The 14,088-nt window shown below is 35.7% G+C and overlaps 1 protein-coding gene across 1 annotated transcript in view; it reads right to left on the bottom strand.

Moving 5' to 3' along the window:
- The window catches only part of LOC112054703 (thrombospondin type-1 domain-containing protein 7A), a 108,390-nt gene extending 95,559 nt beyond the window's left edge, over positions 1-12,831 (bottom strand). Inside the window, exon 1 of the mRNA XM_024094569.2 lies at positions 12,661-12,831. The gene's annotated coding sequence lies outside the window, so the exon portion shown is untranslated. The remainder of the gene's footprint in view (positions 1-12,660) is intronic.
- Positions 12,832-14,088: the final 1,257 nt, after the last annotated feature.

The following is a 14,088-nucleotide window of genomic DNA, read 5'->3' on the forward strand; positions in this document are numbered from 1 at the left end:
TTATCGCTTTTTAATTTTATTTTTTTCACATGAGAATAAGGCAAAGGTATTACACCGTAAAGGATGTGTCTTCAAATCTCGCTCTATTCGCAACTCAATAAAATTTAAATAAAAAAATGAACGCATTCCACAGACAAGAACGCTGCATTTCATTCCAATTTAAAGTTTTTTTTTATTTTACGGTTTTCTGATGTAAACATTCCGATAACTCTTCAATACTCGTAAGTCTATGGTACTCCGTAAAGTACTATTTTAAAAAGAAATCCTATTGAAAGTTTTCCGCACTTAAACTTCCTTGGAAAATTATTACGTATTGAAGAAAGCGGTCTGAACCAACTTAACTCAATGCATTTTAATCTTCAATTACCGTAAGTGGTCTACATAAAGAAAATCAATTGCCTTCATGGGACACAGCCTTCTACGACCTATGAAACCAACAAGTATAGGTACCAACCAAAGATTTTCTTCTATTAGACATGCTACGAGCTTCAATGAGCGCACACATGCACAATTCTGTGTTTTCTTATGTTATATATTTATGTTTACAAAATTTTATCACTTCTTCTTACACTCAACTCGACATTGTAGACAGTATTTATATATTATTTGTTTAAATAATTTTCGTTGTTTACAATGCGACTAAATGAAATTAAAACAATTAGCCGCGTTTGTCCGCCTCAGTTTCAACGCACTAGAGACATGTCTATAGTATAAAATCTTTGTTATCCACATAATCAATAATGTTCATCATATAATACACATATGTATCTACCTACTTAAATTCCGATAACGCTGGAGTAGGTAATCTATAATTGAAAGTCTATAATTTAAATTTCAAGATCTATCCTAATCCTATCGAAAGATTTCTACATAAATTTCCTTAGTTGTCTGAACCAACTTTACTCAATGTATTTTAATCGTCAATTACTGTAACCTATTGGCTTCATGGTAGATAGCATTCTGTCACATGACAAAAATATGACGATAATCAATGATGTTCTCCCACAAAATAGTTTTCGAATATTAAAATTCACTTCAGTAACACTGCAATGGATAATCTATAATGTATTCGCCTCAAGGTACCTACGACTTTTGAAAATAAATCCTAACGAAAGATTTCCACTTGAATTTCCTTGGAAAATAATTCCGAATTGGAAAGTAGTCCGAACTTTACTCGATGCATTTTAATCATCAATTATTGTAAGTGGTCTACACAAAGAAAATCTATTAGCTTCATGCGACATATATGGTAACAAATGCCAACATAATCAATGACGTTCAACATTTCTACGTAAACAACCCTTAGCCGTGGTCTAGTCATTCATCACGCCACGACACGACCGCGCGCCATTTTGTTGACCACAGACAAATAACTAGCAACATTACACGAACACTGTTTCAGTGATTTGCACGAATAGTAGTAGTAGAGTAGGAGTAGAGTTTGCACAGCCATCTATATGCTATGGTTATTTCTTTAGTTTTTAGATCATTTATAAAACTTTGTTTTTGTATACCAATCACAACTAAACTGTACTCAGAAGTTCTTCGTTTAATATCTAGACGTATCTGTTTATACCTATGAACTCTAACTCTAATCTAACTCTACTCTGTATAATATCTATATCGTAAGTATTTTTTTTTTATATTTTGAGATTTTAGAAACAGATTGGACTCTAAACACATCTTAATTTAAAAAAATGCGAATGGTCACTCATCACGAAATCTCGAAAACTGCTTGACGTACGAGTACAAAGATGAAATTTGGCAGAGAGATAGTTTATAGTTAGTAGGTGTCCGCTAAGAAGGGATTTTACAATAGGGCCGGATAAAGGAGGTCCAATGGCGGACGAAGACTCGGGTGTCCATTAGTCCAATGTATAGGCATTTACCGCGTCTGTCTGTTTAAGATAAACCAAGAAACTACAGAATATTTTCATGCAGTTTTCACCAATAGATAGTGATTTGTGAGAAAGGTTATTTGGCAATAAATTGCTGGAATTGTTGGATAAATCCAAGCTCTCAGGCAGCTTCCCTTTCCTCCCTTATTATAAAAAATATACATGGCTTACTTTGATACTCCTCTTTTACAGATCAACAAAAAATCTGCGATGACATAGATCTATCTTTTAACGATATCTTTTTGAAATTTTTTTAACAATGAAACAATTATCACACAATAAGTACTGTGCAATTATGAAAGTTTACCTACATCGATCGAATCCAAGATGGCATAGAACATTAAATAGTATGCAGAACCACAAATGTCACGTATTCAAGTGATATTACCGTAAGAATAACTGCACAATCCTGTAAAGTATCCATCATCATTTTGGCTTCACATAACATCGCTGCATCCTAGTCATCTCTAGAACTATCATCATGCCATTATTTACCATAAAATAAAACATAAACATCAAAGTTGTCCCCACGCAGGGCTGCATTAAAAATAACAGCTTAAAAGAAATAGACGTACCAGAATAATGACTCTCCGAGTCTCCTATGAGAGCTCGCGACAATGCTTTACCCCCTAATTATGTTCCTAGCACGGTGTTTCTCTTTCGAGGCCGAGATTTTAATAGTACGTTTTTAATTTGTCAACGGGGTCGAGTTAGTGCTTCAGGGTGTAATTTGCGAGGCGGGTCGAGAGGCAGCCTAGATGCGATGAATGGACGAGCAAAGGGCAGATTCGCCTCTGTGAGCGCTACTTGCAGCGTACTCGGGGGCTGTTTGATGCCCCTAGAGAGAGGTAAACAGGTGGCGGTTATGGCTTGTTTAGTGCTCATATGGAGCTTCTGATGGTATGATTAAAAAATAAACCCGGCTTTAATGTTTGTCGTATAAATAACGAGGTTGTTGGAATATTATTAACTAACTTCAAAAAAGGTCCTAGGTGTCTTTTACTTTTTATGTATGTCCCCCGGTTATTAGAAGCTTGATTAATCTAAAGCTTATAATATAATTATTACGGTTTTGTGACACGTGGGTGGTTAGCTGGACTGTGAAAGCTGCCTAAACCACTTCAAAGTAGAAATTCATCATTGTTCCATGAAAAGATATTAGATATATAAGTATTGGATATATCTATTACTTCCTACATTAAAATGAAAAGACCATAACAACTGTGGAAAACCAAATACATCAAAGTATGATGAAACTCAAACTATATCAGTAATATAAGATCAATCAATTTGTTGAATACAACTTGATGCAAAACTAGAGTTGAATGGTTTTATCTATATTCCTATATCCTCATGTTGTAAACTATTGCTAATTAAATAACTTGCAAATCTGGAAATTTGGTTACCAGACCAGAATTTCATAATGGAGAAAACGAGAGAACTATAAGTCAGTTTCAAAATTTACCATATAGTTCGAACAGTATATTTTCCGTGAAAAATTTAAATTACTATCGTAATATTGATGTCGAGTCGATATTCATTGCGGGTTGAGACCATATTTATACTCAATATTACGTGGAGGCAGGTCTGACCCTGTATTATGCCATTAGAATAGACTGATAATGATGATCGTTATCTTATAGGTACGGTCGTCTTTTAGGTTATACAAAATTCCCCGACTCAGATTCCATGACGGATTCCGGAATGAAAAAACCAAAATGCGTAATAGGTACAATGCCAACAAAGTGGAAAGTTCCTCGAATATTCTTGAATTCCATTTAAAGTAACTTACGATTTAGGTTACTATGAAGTTAATAAAAAAGAAGTCATGACATGAAATATCTAGAACACTTCAAACATCGTCATGAGTCAAATACTCGTCGCCAACTGATAACAACAAAGGAATGACGGATTCTCGAGTGAGAAAACCAAACGCGTAAGACAATACATTCAAAGCGCAAAGTTCGTCCAAGATTCCGAGATTCCGTTTGAAGCAACCTGAAACTTACGATTAATGGTACTATGAAGTTAATAAAAAAGAAAGACATGACATCAAATATCTAGAATATCTGCTCGAACATCGTCATAAAGTCAAACACTCGTCGCCAACTGATATCAACAAAGGAATGACGAATTCTCGACTGAGAAAACCAAACGCGTAAGACAATACGTTCAAAGCGCAAAGTTCCTCCAAGATTCCGGAATTCCGTTTGAAGCAACCTGAAACTTACGGGTAAGGAGATCGTATTAAGTGAACTATGAAGTTAATAGGTTCTGTAAGTTCCTTTTGTGCGAGGCGACACGATATTTGCATACATTACCCTCAAGAGACTTGTCTTACGCGGTGATGAGGGAGACGGGCGGATTATGTTATTAGTGTGTCTCCATTCTCGTTTGTTTATATAGGTACGGCGATGGGTGACTTGTGTGTTAGGTGAATATGTTATTGAATTTAGGTTATATTATACCTTTAGGTTATTCTTCAGGGTTATTCAACGGAGTGGAAAAAAATTCGACTAATATTATAAACGCGAAAGTTTGTATGGATGTTTGGATGTTTGTTACTCTTTAACGCCACTATTACTGAAGCGGTTTGGCTGAAATTTGGAATGGAAATAGATTTTACTCTGGATTAACATATAAGATACTTTTTATCCCAAAAAATCTATGGTTTCCCGAGATTTGGGAAAACTGATGATTTTGATGATATGAATCTTTGTTACTCTTTCACGCCTCGACTACTGAACCGAATTAGCTGAAATTTGGTATTGAGATGTATTATAGCCTGGATTAACACATAGGCTACTTTTTATCCCGGAAAATCCATCGTTTCCGAGGGATTTGTGAAAAACTAAATTCCTCGCGGACGAAGTCGCGGGCGTCTGCTAGTATTTTATATGTCGATGTACAAGTTTTACGTTCCCTTTTCTCACACGCACGACTAGGGTATCAAATATCTACCCTTCCCAAGTATGTGTTTCCTGATTCTTATAACTTGACATCTTTAAAAGAGTGAATAGGCATCCTTTAGGCAAGCGTGTCTCTTCTTAGACCTACAACTTACCATATTTTATAGACTATTTAATCAGATTGTAGTTTTCGTTATTTAGATGCTTAGTTTTCAATTTTTAAATAATCTATACTAATATATAAAGCTGAAGAGTTTGTTTGTTTGATTGAACGCGCTAATTTCAGGAACTATTGTTCCGATTTAAAAAAGTATTTCAGTGTTAGATAGCCTATTTATCGAGGAAAAGCTATATATTATCCCCGTACTTTTACGGGAACGAGAACCACGCGGGTGAAATCGCGAGACGTCAGCTAGTCTATACTAATATTATAAAGAGGTAAAGTTTGTAAGTTTGTAAGTTTGTAACAATTTTTTGAAATGGGGTAATCTTCGGAACTACTGGACCGATTTTAATACTTCTTTCACCAGTAGAATGCTACGTTATCGGGGAGTGCTATAGGCTACATTTTATATTTCTATCATATATAACTACTGAGATATCGCGGGTTTTCTCTTACAGGTCAGACCGAAAAACTTACTTATTCGCATGCGCTGCCTCAACCATTGCGTATAACTGAAATAAATGTATGGAGGCTTTTTGAACCTTTAAAAGTTCTACAAAAAAGTCCGCGACACCATATATCTATCTTTTATATTTTAGCAGATATAGTACCTTTAGTACTTTAATAAATTATTTAAATTTTAAACTAAGGTTTACGTCATTATTTACACAACTAAACTTAAATCCTTATCAAAATAAATGATTTAATAATCACAAGGATATTATAGAGATAAGATTTGCCCTTTACAGTATGTTAATTAGTTATATAGTTTCGGAGATAATACAAAATTTCTAAAAGTCGCAGAAATGCCGCTATATGACGCCCCGCGGTTTCAATTACGTGGTTCCCGTTCCCATATGAATATGAGGACCAAACATAGCCTATGACACTCGCAAATAATGTAGCTTTCTATTGGTAAAAGAATTTTCCAAATCGGTCCAGTAGATCCAGAGATTACCCCCGACAACCACACAAACTTTACCTCTTTATAGTATTAGCATAGAAGTCGCTTGGGAAATTATAGTCTTTTGTCATTGCACGACGCACAAAAGGCTGGACCAATGTTGCGTAGGGTAGGGATAGGATAGAGGTAGGGAAGGGGTAGGATAGAGGTAGGGTAGGGGTAATTTAGGGAAGGTGTAGGGTAGGGTAGGGTACGGATAAGGTAGGGGTAGTATAGGGTAGGGGCAAGGTAGAGGTAGGGGAAGGATATGGAACGTATAGGGTAGGGGAGGAGTAGGATAGGGGTAGGGTAGGGTAGGGGTAGGGTACGGGTGGGGTAGGGTTAGGGTAGGGATAAGGTAGGGGTAGGGAAGGGTTAGGGTTAGCGGTAGGGTAGGAGTAAGGTAGGGGTAGGGTAGGGGTAGATTAGGGGTAGGGTAGGATAGGGTATGGATAGGTTACGGGTAGGGTTAGGGTAGGGTAAGGTGGGGGGAGGGAAGGGTTAGCGTTAGCGGTAGGGTAGGAGTAAGGTAGGGGTAGGGTAGGGTTGGGTAGGTTTACGAGCAGGGTAAGGTAGAGGTAGAGAAGTTTACATCAATTTTTACGCGGACGAAGTCGCGGGCGTCCGCTAGTATATTATAATTGAGTATTATTCTGAACACTGAATTTACAAGAATTTTTTTTTTCAATAATTCATTTATTCGTTTAGTTTACATGTACTTTTTAAACGTCAAAACGACTGTTTGTATATACTGTACCACTGGTTCGGAAGACAGGTTCCTGTTAGAAAAGCCGGCAAGAAAATTAACCTTTTTACCTTTTAAGTCCTGTACATAAAGGGTGATTTTACCTCTGCAACTGCTATGTGTTAACCAAATCGATACTTGGCTATTTTCAGGGGCTCTTATCTTAGCGGTTACGGCGCCGGGAAACGGTCCCGAGAATCAGTAATAGCGGCGAATGGGCTCCTTAAATAGGCCTGCACGCAATCTCGCAGGATATTACAGCAGCTTAGGATGTGTACTGTGTACTTTGGCTGTATGAATTGTAACTTAGCACGAGTATGTATATGCTAAGTATTCTCAGAGTATCATTGTGTGCATTTATTAGTTACTAGCGGACGCCCGCGACTTCGTCCGCCCTTAGACATCTTTAATCCAACCCTTACAGTAGTAAAGCTGTAAAAATGGAGTAACTTCTCCCGTTTTCCCAACATTTCCCTTTACTGCTCTGCTCCTATTGGTCGTAGTGTGATGAAAAGTATACTATAACCTGACCAGGAGTATGAAGATTAAATGTAATTGTTAAAATCCGTCGAGTAGTTTTTGTTTCTATAACGAACATACAGACAGATAGACTGACAGATAGACTGACAGATAGACTGACAGATAGACTGACAGACAGACAGACAATAAATTTACTGATTGCATTTTTGCCATCAGTATCGATCACTAATCACCCCCTGATAGTTATGTGCTTGAAATGAGCATATAATCCCAGTTTTCAGTTTCCATATGAATCATCAATTAAGTTTATACATTCTAAGCCAAGTACGAACCTTAAGGTATGACATATATACCTAAACGAATAAAACGTTTGTAATAATAAATCCACTTTGATCTTCGTTTTGAAACCGCAATTGAACAAACAGCAAGCAAAGCATACCTATTAGGAAGGATAATATTAAAAGCTATAATATTCAAACGCAAAAGAAATAAGAAATGAAGAAAAATACACGTGCTCAACACACGTCTATAAAAAGCATTTATTTGGAGTGGAAAAACAATTTTTCCGGAAAACCTGCCTTCCGGCGCCGGAAGAATCCTTTTTTATGTAAAGAAAATTATATTATGTTTATTGTGTATTTCGTTTTCTTAAATGATTTATACAAAATATAATATAATACAATGCTTTTTCCAATTACAATATACTTATTATGTGTAGAATCATAAATTTTTTTCATTCTTGTAACGATATATCTTAGAGATTTGAAGTGCCAGTACAACATATATTTGAAATTATAATGAGAAACAACTCTAAAAACAAATAAACAAATGTATGTGATCAGTTTAAGTCATCATTATCACTGGTGAGCTTGAGTCTCTTCTCAGAATGTGAGAGGTTAGGTCAATAGTCCACCACACACGCAAAGAATTAAGAAAATTCTCTGGTAAGCAGGCACGTTTTGAAGTGCTTGTAAAGTAAGACTACTTGAAATAAATGTCTTAAAAAATCATACAGTAGGTACGCGGTACTGCATAGTTATTATACAAATAAAACAATCAAGACATAAAAGCCAGCGTTAACTGAAGCTACATGACTGAATGCACTGTGTATTCTGTATATTGTATACACACGGGCTGGCATCAAACCCATTACGACATAAATGAATTAGTGAAGCCTGCCACTCCGGCGGGCCTTTCAGCTGCGACGGCGGAGCTTAATTGAGTAGTGTGTGCCATATTTATATTATAAGCATTTTATTTTTAACTGGATTTTACATCTATATGTATAAAAATCAATGCCACTTTTCGTTGTAATTTTATAACTCAACTAGCTGACGCCGCGCGGTTTCACCCGCGTGGTTCCCGTTCCCGTGGGAATACGGGGATAATATATAGCCTATAGCCTTCCTCGATGAATGGGCTATCTAACACTGAAAGAATTTTTCAGATCGGATCTGTAGTTCCTGAGATTAGCGCGTTCAAATAAACAAACTCTTCAGCTTTATAATATAAGTCTAGAAGTATAACTATTAAGTATAAGTAGTATAGAAGTAAAAGAAGTATATTAGATAACGGATTCACCTATCCAAACCAAATGCTTGGGCTTTGTTTAGACTATTTAGTAGATGGTTTATGTGAAGTTTGCACAAAATGGGTAGAGCGGTTCTTTATTTATCACATTTTTTGTAACAAATGAAAGAGAAAGAGGTGAACTGCGAAGAAACCTGCTGGGCAGCGTTCGGGAAACTCCGCGACATTTACGTCCAAAATTGCGTGATCAAATCAGAAATGATGACCAAAGTCACTGACATAGCTCAGCGAGTCGCAAAGCTGAAGTGCCAATAGGCAGACCACATAGTTGGAACAGGCGATGGACGTTGGGGTCCCAAAGTGCTGGAATGGCGACCCCGCAACGGAAAGCGTTGGTACTAGGTGGACCGAGGACATCATGCAGGTTGCAGTATCAAGACGTCTAGCAGTGGACATCCATCGGCTGTTAATGCCGTGCCAAACACAACTTCTTGGCACTCAATTTAAGTAGTTACATTTGCAAATTCAACCTTAAACTCAATCCTTAAGGTTGAATTTGCTCTTAATTTGGAATTTTATTGAATATTGGACTTTAAAGGCCTTTAGGTATAATATTCTTTACCGATAATTCTAAAACTGTCAAAGCAAAATTGGCCAGTTTTTAAGTGAAATTTTCTAAATGATTGTGCGTCCTTTTATTATAATGGTATTATGTAGTCCTTGTCATAGGACTACTGTATTCTTTATTTCAATATCCGTTTATTAAAATGGAACTTTGGAGTATAAATTTTAAATTAAATTAGTTCTCTCGCTTGTTAGCGCCGAGTTGGCTGTTGATCGGCGAAAACTCAAGCAGCGCGATAATCGAATCTACGCTTAATGGCCCGTTTCCTCCTTCGAGCATTTATTGCTTCTGAAGGCGTATACGCGGGTATACAACAAACAAAGTCACACAGCATGTTTGCAGCGATTTAATCAAAGTTAAAATCAATTTAACATTGAAAACGGGGTCATTTTTAGAACGCGGGCGTCCGGCAGTAAAATTATAAAACGTATTTATTGTTGATTCTAAAAATGCAGTAAAGGGTGTAAAATTGTCAGTTTGGTAATGTAGGTACAATATTATGACCATTGATGCAGTCGAAACATCGATCCAATGCACACGCACTCAATTTGCATGAATTTATATTAATTGAAAAGGAATATGCTTTTGTAGAATTACCGAAATTGTTGGAGTACAATATCGAATTTCGATTAGCATATTCATTGAAGTGGGTTTTGAAACGACGGCGCAAAAACGGAGAGAAGGTTATCAATTGGACGAGCATGATGTATATTATTTTATGTAAGAATTTGTAACTTTTTACTAAGTGGTCCGATTTTGATAATTCTTTTGTATTGGAAATGATTATTCTTCAAAGTTAGTCCGGTATTCTACGAGCCCGTTTACTCAAAAAACAACATGAAAGAAAAAAGAATGTGTGTGAGAGGATGATTGGTTATTGACTCATTAATCGTTATTTCGATTAGCATATTCATTGAAGTGGGTTTTCAAACGACGCAAAAACGGAGAGAAGGTATCATACTCGTCGAATTGATAACTTATATTATTTTAAATGTATCAATTCGTAACTTTTTACTAAGTGTAAAAAGTTACGAAGTTAGAGTATTCGAAGTTGTCTCCATATAAATTCTACGAAAAATCTCCGTGTGGTGTTGATTAAAGTCGTAACTTTTCTCATTTTCTTATTTTTTTTTTATAAAAAGAATTTCTGTGAAAATATATAGTATTTCAAAAACATAAATATTTCAAAATATTTTTAATATGATGTACGTCTTGTTAATGGTATTATCTTGGATCCGCCTCCAAAGTGATCACTGAGTAGAAAATATTATAATGTTATTATTTTTGCAACGATAAGCTCAAACATAAACATGGTATATTATTTTAAATGTATCAATTCGTAACTTTTTACTAAGTGGTCCGATTTTGATAATTATTTTTTATTGCAAAAGGGTTATTCTTCAAAGTTAGTCCGGAACTCTACGAAAAAAGCCTTTTTACTCAAAAAACAACATGAAATAAAAAAAAATGTCTGTGAGAGGGGGATTGGTTATTGACTCATTAATTGTAATTTCGGTTAGCATATTCATTGAAGTGGGGTTTCAAACGACGCAAAAACGGAGAGAAGGTTACCAATTCAACGAGTATCATACTTGTCGAATTGATAACTTATATGGTATATTATTTTAAATGTATGAATTCGTAACTTTTTACTAACTGGTCCGATTTTGATAATTCTTTTTCATTGGAAAGGTTTATTCTTCAAAGTTAGTATTCTACGGAAAAAGCTCGTTTACTCAAAAAACAACATGAAAGAAAAAAGAATGTCTGTGAGAGGATGATTGGTATTTTTATATAGGGTATTTGGCTTTTTTTTATAGGGTATTCGAAGTTGTCCCCATATAAATTCTACGAAAAATCTTCGTGTGGTGTTGGTTTAAGTTGAAACTTTCTTATTTTTCTTTTATAAAAAGAATTTCGGTGAAAATATATGGTATTTCAAAAACATAAATATTTCAAAATATTTATAATATTGATGTACGTCTTGTTAATGGTATTATTATGGATCCGCCTCCAAAGTGATCAGTGAGTAGAAAATACTATAATGTTATTATTTTTGCTCAAATTTTAAAATATTTATGTTTGCGCAAATTGCTGTTGGATTATTACGAACTTGCTTTGCAGAATTTTTTTATTGAGTTTTGAATAAAGGGCCTTTTTGTGGCTCGCAACGGCTCATTAGGCCCGGATTCGATTATCTTAAGCGGCGGTACGCTCCCGTTAGCGATTTTGCCAATTACGTTTGAAAAATGTGCCCGATTAATTACAAAGGACGGTGGATCACTTAAAATGTTGCAATCGATTTTTCTTTATTTATAACTGCCCGGGAATTTGTCCGCATCGCGAGAATTTCAATTTTTTAAAAGTAGATTTTTCGGGATAAAAAGCGAAAGTCTCATTAAAATCGGTTTAGGCCGGAAAAACAAAAACAATATTTTTAAAAAAGTTTCATGTATTAATAATTTTTTTGGCAAATTCGTTAATAACACTCCCGATGGTCCGCGCGGGCCGGGAGGCGTTTAGCGATGAATGAAAAAGCCACAACTGATGCTCCTCACTTTCCCCCACGCACGATTTCAGTCTTTTTCCCCGTCGCCCGCATATCATGGGAGTGTCATCAACAAACTTGCCAAGCTATAATTACCAGAGAGTCTCATTCTGTGGTTCTGATTCTTGTCGGGTTACGGACGGCTAATACAGTACTAGTGATGGTTTCCTATCAGAGATTTGCTCAACTACTTCTGTTTAATCAAATATTAGTTACTATGAAAAATCTGTATGTACTTACTGTAGAATTTAACGTGCTACCTTCGATCTTGACTATCACTACTTTGAATCCTGAATGTCACTTAACACCAGGTGGGATTACAGTTGATCATTAACTTGTTGAAAGCAATTGTAAATTTTTTCCATAAGAAAAAAATAATCATTTTGATTTTTTTTGATATTTCCGCTATTCCTGTAAGTATTCCTAATTCCATTTATTTTATTCAATCTATATCAGAGGAAAAAAATAAAATATATTTTAAATCTTTCACACATATTTTGAGTTTTAGCGTAACTAATGGATTTGTATAGTTACTTATGTAGGTACATAGATGAATCAATGTTTACGGTCAGTTCGAATCGAAACAGTTATCACTCTAATAACATCCTGTATTTAAAATACGTTTAACCATACTCAAATCGTTCAAGTACTATTAAAATAATGTTTCAGTCTTAATAAAAATACAAAAGTACACATAAATCATCTAGTACAAACATAAAAACGGAAAACTCTAAGTAATATTTTGGTGAAAAGCCATTTTAAACCACTGTTTGTGTATCTGCTCACAAGTACATAAAAGATAAAAGAACCATTACTTACCTTGAGTTTACTGTCAACCCCTTGCAGGAATAAGTTGAGAAATCTTCACATTACAATAAACCTAAGAGTAAAGTAAACCATTGCTATATGGCAGTCAATTAGATATGATTTGTTGTACCAATTAGGAATTTTATATGGCGAGCGAAAAACGCGAACGTTCAGATTCGCGACGCGAGGGGCACTGACCAAGCTTGCTCGTTATACCCCGCGCCGCCTTTGTCAAAGAGTATGAAAACGGAAGACTGAAATTTTCTGCAAATAAAGTGAAAAATTAAATTACTAAGAAAGTTAAATTTACTGAGATTTTATAACTAACCTATATCTGAACGGTGGAAAACAATTGCCAGAAAAACACTTAGACGACATGCAGTTAATACTTCCGACCATGTATTCGTATCTACTACCTAGAATCATGTCCTATTATTAGAATCAAAGGATGCTGCTTTTTTTTTATTCTTTACAAGTTAGCCCTTGATTACAATCTCACCTGATGGTTAGTGATGATGCAATCTAAGATGGAAGCGGCCTAACTTGTTAGGAGGAGGATGAAAGTCCACACCCCTTTCGGTTTCTACACGACATCGTACCGGAACGCTAAATCGCTTGGCGGTACGTCTTTGTCGGTAGGGTGGTAACTTGCCAGGGCCAAAGCCTCCCACCAGCTAGACCTGGACCAATTAAAAAAACCTCAATTGGCCCAGCTGGGGATCGAACCCAGGACCTCGGTCTTGTAAATCTACCGCGCTCACCACTGCGCCACGGAGGTCGTCAATGTATTATGCTTGGCATTAAAAATAAGTTTTAGTAGCAAAATATAGACTAACGCGGGGCTGGTTTCACTCATGTTGAAAAATAATGAAGCTACCAGTGAAACATGTTATCTAGAAGTTGCCTAATCACTTCAGTTGACTTAACATACTGAGTGTGGTGTGGAAAGTAAAGGCTACTTTCCACACCAACGGTACGGAACGGTATTCCAGATCTTTGTATTAAGTAACAGGAGAGAGAAACCAAACTGCTTTATACTGTCCAAGAGATTTTGACTACGTCATGGTGCAGATTCTTGCGATACTCTGGATAAAAGACTTTCTGCATGACAAAGACACTATAAAAAAATTACAGAAGCTATATCTTAATTAACGAATGGTGTCAATAAATTTTAAATAATAACTTTTTGCCTCAGTAAGCATATTTTTGAAATACTTGTAGACTAGCAGCACTTATTTACCGTTGAATTTAATATAGTCATTAGACATATCCTTTCTACCTTATTCACAATCAATATTGCGAAGCCCTTAAGTGCATGGTACAGTTAATCTTATTAATGACAAATTCCATAATAATAAATAATCTAATTTACTTGACTACTCGTATAGTAATGCTAATATTCTTATTCTACGAGTATTAATAACTGTTAAATGTAGAGTC

This window comes from Bicyclus anynana, chromosome 11, assembly GCF_947172395.1.
Source record: "Bicyclus anynana chromosome 11, ilBicAnyn1.1, whole genome shotgun sequence".
Taxonomy (NCBI): Eukaryota; Metazoa; Arthropoda; class Insecta; order Lepidoptera; family Nymphalidae; genus Bicyclus; species Bicyclus anynana.